Raw genomic sequence first — 10,935 nt, forward strand, 5'->3', positions numbered from 1 at the left:
TCAAAGACAATTTCCATTGACTTAACTTAGACTGTTAATCTTCAAACACTAGAACACACCAGACTGTTTTATTCTCATTCACAGTGACGTAATTGACAAATCAAAGTGTTTTTATTCCAGAGGAGCCCACGTTTGTTCATGTTGCTTCAGTACGAATCTGATTATAAATAGAAACTAAACGAAACTAAACTCCTCACGAACAGGTCATGAAGGCACAAAGGTACCGACCGGTCGCCGTGTCATCCTCAGCCCACAGGCGTCACCGGATGCGGATATGGAGGGGCATGTGGGCAACACACCGCTCTCCCGGCCGTATGTTAGTTTCCGAGACTGGAGCCGCTACTTCTCAATCAAGTAGCTCTGCAGTTTGCCTCACAAGGACTGAGTGCATCCCGCTTGCCAATGGCGCTCGGCAGACCGGATGGTCACCCATCCAAGTGTTAACCCAGCCCGACAGCGCTTAACTTCGGTGATCTGATGGGAACCGGTGTTACCACTGCGGCAAGGCCGTTGTCGATTATACGAGGTGCATTCAAGTTCTAAGGCTTCCGATTTTTTTTTCTCTGGACTGGAAAGAGATAGAAACATGCGCATTGTTTTAAAATGAGCCCGCGTTCATTGTCAATAAGGCGCAGAGATCGCAGCACCGTACGGCAGATGGAATTTCACTGCCACCAGAGAGAATGAGAACTGTTTTAAATACTTAAAGTGGCAACGTTTTCCTTACTTGAACAGCGTGCAATCATTCGTTTTCTGAATTTGCGTGGTGTGAAACTAATTGAAATTCATCGACAGTTGAAGGAGACATATGGTGATGGAGTTATGGATGTGTCGAAAGTGCGTTCGTGGGTGCAACAGTTTAATGAAGCCAGAACATCGTGTGACAACAAATCGAAACAACCTCGGGCTCGCACAAGCCAGTCTGACGACATGATCGAGAAAGTGGAGAGAATTGTTTTGGGGGATCGCTGAATGACTGTTGAACAGATCGCATCCAGAGTTGGCATTTCTGTGGGTTCTGTGCACACAATCCTGCATGACGACCTGAAAATGCGAAAAGTGTCATCCAGGTGGGTGCCACAAATGCTGACGGACGACCACATGGCTGCCCGTGTGGCATGTTGCCAAACAATGTTGATGCGCAACGACAGCATGAATGGGACTTTCTTTTCGTCGGTTGTGACAATGGATGAGACGTGGATGCCATTTTTCAATCCAGAAACAAAGCGCCAGTCAGCTCAATGGAAGCACACAGATTCACTGCCACCAAAAAATTTCGGGTAACCGCCAGTGCTGAAAAAATGATGGTGTCCATGTTCTGGGACAGCGAGGGCGCAATCCTTACCCATTGCATACCAAAGGGCACTACGGTAACAGGTGCATCCTACGAAAATGTCTGAAGAACAAATTCCTTCCTGCACTGCAACAAAAACGTCCGGGATGGGCTGCGCGTGTGCTGTTTCACCAAGACAACGCACCCGCACATCGAGCTACCGTTACGCAACAGTTTCTTCGTGATAACAACTTTGAAGTGATTCCTCACGCTCCCTACTCACCTGACCTGGCTCCTAGTGACTTTTGGCTTTTTCCGACAATGAAAGACACTCTCCGTGGCCGCACATTCACCAGCCGTGCTGCTATTGCTTCAACGATTTTCCAGTGGTCAAAACGGATTCCTAAAGAAGCCTTCACCGCTGCCATGGAATCATGGCGTCAGCGTTGTGAAAAATTTGTACGTCGAGAAGTAACGCCAGTTTCATCGATTTCGGGTAAGTAGTTAATTAGAAAAAAATCGGAGGCCTTTGAACTTGAATGCACCTCGTAAATATAGGCCACCTATAAATTATTTTCCGAGTCAGTGTCAATGCTAACATTGGGTATTCATATGAATCACGTAAATTGACGGTTGACCCTACAAATTTAATTCTTTTGAGCAAGAAATACTCTCGAATTCACACATTCTCGTTAACTTTTATGTCAAATAATATATCTACCCACATAACTGCTTAAATACTCTCCACCTTAACATTCATATGTATATTCTCGATGACTCTCTCCCAGGATGTTAAGTCAGCCGACCCAAAAATCCACTACTGACTCCAAGTGATCACTACTGCAATCACTGCCGGTGAGACACAATGCCCCAGACGGCAGAAAATACATGGAATAACAAGAAATACTACTGCACAACATCTGCAATTCTCAACAATATTATCACTCATCTTAGGATCTTCTGAATGCTTTTACCGCTCATGCATGATTAATTCACATTTATTTGTACGAAACCATACTGCGGGTGACGTGGTTGTGATAAATCTTCAGTGTGCCGTTGCCCTGAAACAGCATCATTCACAACACGAGAGTTATAATACCAAAACAAAGAAGTACGACGAAACCAATATGGCGTCTCAAAGGTTGTCGACTGCCATTGTCATTTTGACGTCAGTTCTGAGTAAGCGAGGGCCATGAGAAAGACAGGCCCTGGCGCGTACGTCATGAAGGTAGTCCTGAACTCGCTCGCTCGCTCAGCTTAGCAGAGAAAATGCGTTTCTAAATCTGTCAACACGCAGCTAGGCGTGTAACTACTAACGAGAATTGCATCTTCCATTGGAATCTGCTATTATGAAATCTTACTGATTAACAGTACTACAGCAAAATCTGATTTAAGATCAATACTCGATATAAATGGTATAACAGCGTGTTTATAGCAATTAGTCTCTTCCGCTTAACACTACTTATTACATGCTGGAAGTGGTGCCTTATGCAACTGATAATTATTTTAGTATGATTTTATTCTATTGTACATCAGTACAGCCATAACAAATTTTAAGTAGGCCCATGGACTTCCCATCATTAGAGGACTAATAACAGTAAGATTCCATACTATCGGATTCCATTAGAAGATTCAGTTTTCGTTTGTACGGACATGCCTACTTACGAGTTAACATGTGTAGGAACGTAGTTTGTCTGCTGATTTGAGCGAGCGAGCGCGTGCAGGACTATCTTCATGACGTATGCATGCGCCGCGGCCTGTCTTTCTCGTAGGCCTTGTGAGTGAGCCAAACGTTTCACGAACTCCACTCTCACTAGCTAGCTCATGCTAACCCAAAGAGTGTCCGCATGGAAATCAGACACTTAGCTACAGAGGAAAACATTACAAGAAATGAAAATTTTTAATTTTTCACACAAGCCACTACTATCTATACCTGCACTCTGCCAGCCAACTTACAGTGTGGTACTGAGTATTCTTCGAGTGGGCCTAACACTATTGTATCATCCCTGTAATGTTCCATTCACTTTTGAAAAACGAAGAAACCACTGAACAGTTGCTTAATCCAGATTTTTTTACTGTGTACGTGGCCAGTTATCGGAGCACTAGAGGTTTCATCACCTGATGTAAAAAACAAAATCACTCAATCATCTGAGGTGACCCTCACGCTAATGTTGTATTGGAACCAATGGTTCCTGTTTACGTTGCCGTCGCACAGCACGGGGGAGAAGTTGTTATGGAATTTTTGTCCCTTTTGCCATTTTGACTAGAACCTTCATTTCGATGACGACATTGGTGTGAGGATTACCTCATATGATTACGTGACTTCAATTTTTTTTACACCAGACAGTGGAACGTTAAGTGTTCCGAATCCTGCCACTACGTAATAAAAGATTGTGGATTAAGCAAATGTTCTGTGGTTTGTTCTTTTTTTTAAAAAATGGAACTTTTTTAGTTGCGGCACTCTTGTTCCATCTACTGTCGGTAGTTCTCTGCACAAGATCGAATTTCCTTAGAGTTTCTTTCATTGATATTTTGTGAAATGTGTATAGGCAGCAGTATTGTACTGAAGAAATGTTCTTAGAACGTATGCTACCAAAATTTTAATAGTAAACCTCTCCATAATGTGCAATACCTCTCTTGCTGTGTCTGTCACTAGAGTTAAATGAGCATTTCTGTTGTACTTCGCTCTTACTTCACAAAACCATGATAAAATGTGCTGATCTTTGAATGACCTTTACTCATCCAACAAGTTAAGGATTACAAACTGATTGATAATCAGTACTCAAAAAACATTCAAACAAAAGTTTCTTACTCTACCTCCTTTCTTTGGCTGCCATTTCCTTAGACTTCTTCTAATGAATTTGTCTGGTGCTTGCTTTGTCAATTACTAATTTTATGTGGTTGTGCCTTTAAGTAACTCCAGATGCATACTCCTAAACATTTCACATTTATTATTGTTGCCAGTAACTGATTGTCAAACTTAATCTTGAACAATAAGAGCTCTCGTTGTATGTAGATGTACAATATGTTACATTCTTTTATGTCAAGGTCTCACTGACAGTTCCTGCAACTAGCGTCAATCTTCAACAGGTCTTCATGGCTCTTGCTACTATTTTCTTCTGTCGCAACTTTCCTATATACATCATCATTATCAATGACCAGCACTGGCGACCTCTTGATGTTATCCACTGGATTATTTAGATACAGCGTGTAACCAAATGATGCTAAGATACTGGATAAGATGGATAAAAGTCATCCAACATCACTAAAGAGCACTGCAGTTATAGGGAAGGTGCCAGCCACTACGTCACTCCCTTGACAGCAAACCTGAATTTGTGCACTGGCAGTGGACTGCAAGAGGAACTTCTTACAGTGGTCATGATGGTAGTCAGGACATAAGATGGCCTCAAAACTATCTATGGCTTTTACAATAACACCATAGAGAGCAATAAGTGCTGTGGCATCAGTGTACACATTTACATATGGTGGGGTGGGCACTAACCTCTATAACTTTGACACTCTATAGCTTCACTGCTTGACAGTTTTAGACACTGCTTTCTATCTTTAATTTATTTCTCAAGGTGCCCTCCACAATCCCCCTCAAAGTTTGTCAGTATTGTACAATTACACCCTTTATATCATAAACACTATTGGGTCTATAGCACTCCCACAGAGTACTCTTGTGGTTACTTCATCACCTGATGAAATTTGTCCCACTGAGAGCAAAATGTCGCATTCTGTTTGTTAGGAAGTCCTCTAAGCAATCAAGAAGCTGGCCTGATATTCCAAAAGCTCATATTTTATTCACTAGGTGAAAGTATCGAACTGCAGTGAATAACCTCTGAAAATGAAGTAACATGGCATCAACCTGCTCTGACTTCTGTATATCTTGGATGACCAGACCATGCTAAGTTTCACAAGTGATTGCATCACAGGAGATAAATTATAGAATAACACCTTTAATAATCAGAGATGATATCACTTACCAGCCATTAGTATAAAATTATATCTTTGTGGACCTCAGCATTAGTGGTTCCAATGACCAGTGTCCCTGTGGTGGTGTGGAGTATCTGCAACAGACACAGCAAAGACATTTTGGTCAAGAACCTCATGCAATATGGGTACTTTGTGTTGTGCACTCAACATCTGTCATTTATACTCATGGTATTCATTTCTATGAAAATTAAAGTTGTATTTAACTCTCACAAACTTCCCTCTCATATTTGACCTGGAGTAGCTTTAGTTTGATATGCTTCATCTGATTCCATGTGAACATACTGTACTCATTAGTCTCCCCCTCTTTTTTTCAATCTACAGTTCTCTCCATTACCAAATGAACTTATAATAGGTTTGTTTATAAATAAATAAATCTTCTGCTACCAGTCACGATTTTTCTTTATTTTACTATTCGCACGACGCGTTTCGAGAAATAATTCCCATTTTCAAGTGCGTTTTTTGATGTGTGTTAAGCCATTTCTTTTGATGTTGTCAGTGTGTGTGAGTCTGCTTCATTTTGTTGACTTTTACTGTAATACATAAGAAACGCGATTTTTAGTTGGGTATCAATTCTTTCTGTGAGGTTAGTGGCTAAAGTTCGAGAACAATTTGTACTTACAGTTTTCTAATGGTCCATTTGTGTAGAGTCTCACACACACTTAACATCACACACAACTTGTACACTTTAAACATCGAAAATATCTTATATAAACAAAACAGTTACAGAGATCTTCTTACAGGTAGTTCACAGAGATAACATTATAGGTCTTCCACAGATTATGATATGCTTTTGTACAGAGGTTATTTATCTTAACAGTTTGATTTTACAATTGTGCTTATTTATATGTTTTACTATTTTTATTTTTATTTAAGTATATTATCGAAATAAAGAAAAATCGTGACTGGTAGCAGAAGATTTATTTATTTATAAACAAACCTATTGTATCTACAGTCGCAGGCTTTCAGAAACCATTTATAATGGATCAAATCAAATGAACTTATCGTTCATGCCTCAATATATATCTTGTTAATCTTTCCCTTTGTTTAGTCAAGTTGTCCACAAAGTTCTCTTCACATGGATTTGACTCAGTAACTCTGACAGCCATCCAATTTATCCATGTTATCTTCAGTACTCTTCTGTAACAGTTCAAGTGAAGTGTATGTAGAAAAGATTAATACCCATCACCTTGGCCTGCTGCATCATTACAGCTCATCAAGTGACCAATACTAGCAACAATACACTGCAAATTACATTGTACTACTGTTTGTGGCCATTGTCTGTTCAAATGTCCACTGTAGTTGTTACACATGCAATTTCAATTGCCTTCTAATGCTCTTGCAATGTGGCTGCACATAATATTTTAGTACTGTTGATAGACCAGACTCCTGATATGGTTACCCTGTAGAACATGACAAAATTCAGCCATACATCTTAATCCAGCCCACAGATGATTTTCATTGACATAAGCTTATATGTGTTATTAGTTGGTTGTTGTTGTTGTTGTTGTGGTCTTCAGTCCTGAGACTGGTTTGATGCAGCTCTCCATGCTACTCTATCCTGTGCAAACTTCTTCATCTCCCAGTACTTACTGCAACCTACATCCTTCTGAATCTGCTTGGTGTATTCATCTCTTGGTCTCCCTCTATGATTTTTACCCTAAACGCTGCCCTCCAATACTAAATAGGTGATCCATTGATGCCTCAGAACATCTCCTACCAACCGATCCCTTCTTCTAGTCAAGTTGTGCCACAAGCTTCTCTTCTCCCCAAACCTATTCAACACCTCCTCATTAGTTATGTGATTTACCCATCTAATCTTCAGCATTCTTCTGTAGCACCACGTTTCGAAAGCTTCTATTCTCTTCTTGTCCAAACTATTTATCGTCCATGTTTCACTTCCATACATGGCTACACTCCACACAAATACTTTCAGAAACGACTTCCTGACACTTAAACCTATACTCGATGTTAACAAATTTCTCTTTTTCAGAAACGCTTTCCTTCCCATTGCCAGTCTACATTTTATATCCTCTCTACTTCGACCATCATCAGTTATTTTGCTCCCCAAATGGCAAAACTCCTTTACTACTTTAAGTGTCTCATTTCCTAATCTAATACCCTCAACATCACCCGACTTAATTCTACTACATTCCAATATCGTCGTTTTGCTTTTGTTGATGTTCATCTTATATCTTCCTTTTAAGACACTATCAATTCCGTTCAACTGCTCTTTCAAGTCCTTTGGTGTCTTTGACAGAATTACAATGTCATCGGCGAAACTCGAAGTTTTTATTTCTTCTCCATGGATTTTAATACTTACTCCGAATTTTTCTTTTGTTTCCTTCACTGCTTGCTCAATATACAGGTTGAATAACATTGGGGAGAGGCTACAACCCTGTCTCACTCCCTTCCCAACCACAGCTTCCCTTTCATGCCCCTCAACTCTTATAACTGCCATCTGGTTTCTATACAAATTGTAAATAGCCTTTCGCTCCCTATATTTTACCCCTGCCACCTTCAGAATTTGAAAGAGAGTATACCAGTCTACATTGCCAAAAGCTTTCTCAAAGTCTACAAATGCTAGAAACGTAGGTTTGCCTTTCCTTATTGTAGCTTCTAAGATAAGCCGTAGAGACAGTATTGCCTCACATGTTCCAATATTTCTACGGAATCCAAACTAATATTCCCCAAGGTCGACTTCTACTAGTTTTTCCATTCGTCTGTAAAGAATTCGTGTTAGTATTTTGCAGCCGTGACTTATTAGACTGATAGTTTGGTAATTTTCACATCTGTCAACACCTGCTTTCTTTGGGATTGGTATTATTATATTCTTCTTGAAGTCTGAGGGTATTTCGCCTGTCTCATACATCTTGCTCAGCAGATGGTAGAGTTTTGTCAGGACTGGCTCTTCCAAGGCTGTCAGTAGTTCTAATGGAAAGTTGTCTACTCCCGGGGCTTTGTTTCGACTCAGGTCTTTCAGTGCTCTGTCGAACTCTGCACTCGGTGTCATATCTCCCATTTCATCGTCATCTACATCCTCTTCCATTTCCAAAATATTGTCCTCAAGTACATTGCCCTTGTATAGACCCTCTATATACTCATTCCACCTTTCTGCTTTCCCTTCTTTGCTTAGAGCTGGGTTTCCGTCTGAGCTCTTGATATCCATACAAGTGGTTCTCTTTTCTCTAGGCAGTACCTATCGTACCCCTAGTGAGATAAGCCTCTACAACCTTACATCTATCCTCCAGCCATCCCTGCTTAGCCATTTTGCACTTCCTGTCAATCTCATTTTTGAGACGTTTGTATTCCTTTTTGCCTGCTTCATTTACTGCATTTTTATATTTTCTCCTTTCATCAATTAAATTCAATATTTCTTCTGTTACCCAAGGATTTCTACTAGCCCTCGTCTTTTTACCTACTTGATCCTCTGCTGCCTTCACTACTTCATCCCTCAAAGCTACCCATTCTTCTTCTACTGTATTTCTTTCCCCCATTCCTGCCACTTGTTCCCTTACGCTCTCCGTGAAACTCTCTACAACCTCTGGTTTAGTCAGTTTATCCAGGTCCCATCTCCTTGAATTCCCACCTTTTTGCAATTTCTTCAGTTTCAATCTACAGTTCATAACCAATAGATTGTGGTCAGAGTCCACATCTGCCACTGGAAATGTCTTACAATTTAAAACCTGGTTCCTAAATCTCTGTCTTACCATTATACTATAATCTATCTAAAATCTGCCAGTACCTCCAGGCTTCTTCCATGTATACAACCTTCTTTTATGATTCTTGAACCAAGTGTTAGCTATGATTAAGTTGTGCTCTGTGCAAAATTCTACCAGGCGGCTTCCTCTTTCATTTCTTACCCCCAATCCATATTCATCTACTACATTTCCTTCTCTCCCTTTTCCTGCTACCGAATTCCAGTCACCCATGACTATTAAATTTTCATCTCCCTTCACTATCTGAATAATTTCTTTTATTTCATCATACATTTTTTTCAATTTCTTCGTCATCTGCAGAGCTAGTTGGCATACAGATTTGTACTACTGTAGTAGGCATGGGCTTCATGTCTATCTTGGTCACAATAACGCGTTCACTATGCTGTTTGTAGTAGCTTACCCGCATTCCTATTTTTTTATTCACTATTAAACCTACTCCTGCATTACACCTATATGACTTTGTATTTATAGCCCTGTATTCGCCTGACCAAAAGTCTTGTTCCTCCTGCCACTGAACTTCACTAATTCCCACTATATCTAACTTTAACCTATCCATTTCTCTTTTTAAATTTTCTAACCTACCTGCCCGATTAAGGGATCTGACATTCCACGCTCCGATCCGTAGAACGCCAGTTTTCTTTCTCTTGATAACGACGTCCTCTTGAGTAGTCCCCGCCCGGAGATCCGAATGGGGGACTATTTTACCTCCGAAATATATACCCATGAGGACGCCATCGTAATTAACCATACAGTAAAGCTGCTATTGTGTTATAATGATGGAAGTTATGTAACACCCTCACATAGGATGGAAGTAAATAATCAGGTAGATGAAATCATAGAGAAAAAGGCACTAATGTTGCAAATTAATTAAAAATCCATTGTAAAAGTGTATGATGTTGACTTGGTTTACTTATTTTTCACTGGCAACAGTCATCTAGAGGCTGAAGTAATTCATCCAAGCTTTTTGTTATTGAGGTCTGCATTCAAGCAAAAGACTGAAGCACACTTTCTACTTTTGATTTATTGGGATGTTTTCATTCAAAATGAATGATTGATTTATTTATTTATTGAGCACCCATTTTATCATGTACAATGATATGGGATTTGTCATATGTTACATACAGAAAAAATATGAATAACAACATATTATGTAAAAAATATCAGTGAACAATCTGAATTAAATATATGGGCAAAAACAATTATAGCGTACATGATATAAATTTGTAACAATATAGGACACAAGTAAGTTACATATATTCTGTGTATAATGGACAGCAACAAGAAACAATGATTATAACACTCTATATTGACAAATTAATTAATTTTGTGTCTACATGAAAGAGTCTACCATGTGACACAAGTTTTTATATGAGTGACTTATAAGATAGGTGAAGGTACGCTATCTTTCTGAAGAATTCATGTATTCACTAACACTGTAAAAACTATTACTAACTAACATTCTTTTGAGTTCACTTTTAACACTGCTCAGCTTCTGAATCTTTTTAATTTTTAAGGGAAGAGCACTATAGAGAATTTTTGGGTGGTATATTGCACTCCTGTTGTACTGGGCTTTCTTATGCACTTCTCTGTGGAAGTCATTACTCTGTCTTGTTGTATAGTCATGGAACTCACTGTTTAAAGAAGAAAACTGGGGGTGAGACTTCAGAAAGCATATACTTTCATAGATGTAAATGGATGGAAGAGTCATGATTTTATATTCCTTGAAAAATTCCCTACATGTATCTCTAGGTGCAGCTCCTTTTATGATCCTTATCGCTCGTTTTTGAATAATAAAAGAGCGTTTTGCCTGACTTGAATTGCCCCAAAATATGACACCATATCGCAAAAGACTATGCATAAATGCATAATATGTACACAATACTGTTTGATCACTGCAGCAATTTTTGAGCATTCTAAATACATAGCAGCATTTACTTAATTTTTTATTGA

At 39.4% G+C, this 10,935-nt stretch overlaps 1 pseudogene; it reads right to left on the reverse strand.

Moving 5' to 3' along the window:
- Nucleotides 1-397: 397 nt before the first annotated feature.
- Nucleotides 398-515, reverse strand: LOC126204557 (5S ribosomal RNA; annotated as a pseudogene).
- Nucleotides 516-10,935: the final 10,420 nt, after the last annotated feature.

The sequence above is a fragment of the Schistocerca nitens genome, chromosome 9 (assembly GCF_023898315.1).
Source record: "Schistocerca nitens isolate TAMUIC-IGC-003100 chromosome 9, iqSchNite1.1, whole genome shotgun sequence".
NCBI lineage: Eukaryota > Metazoa > Arthropoda > Insecta > Orthoptera > Acrididae > Schistocerca > Schistocerca nitens.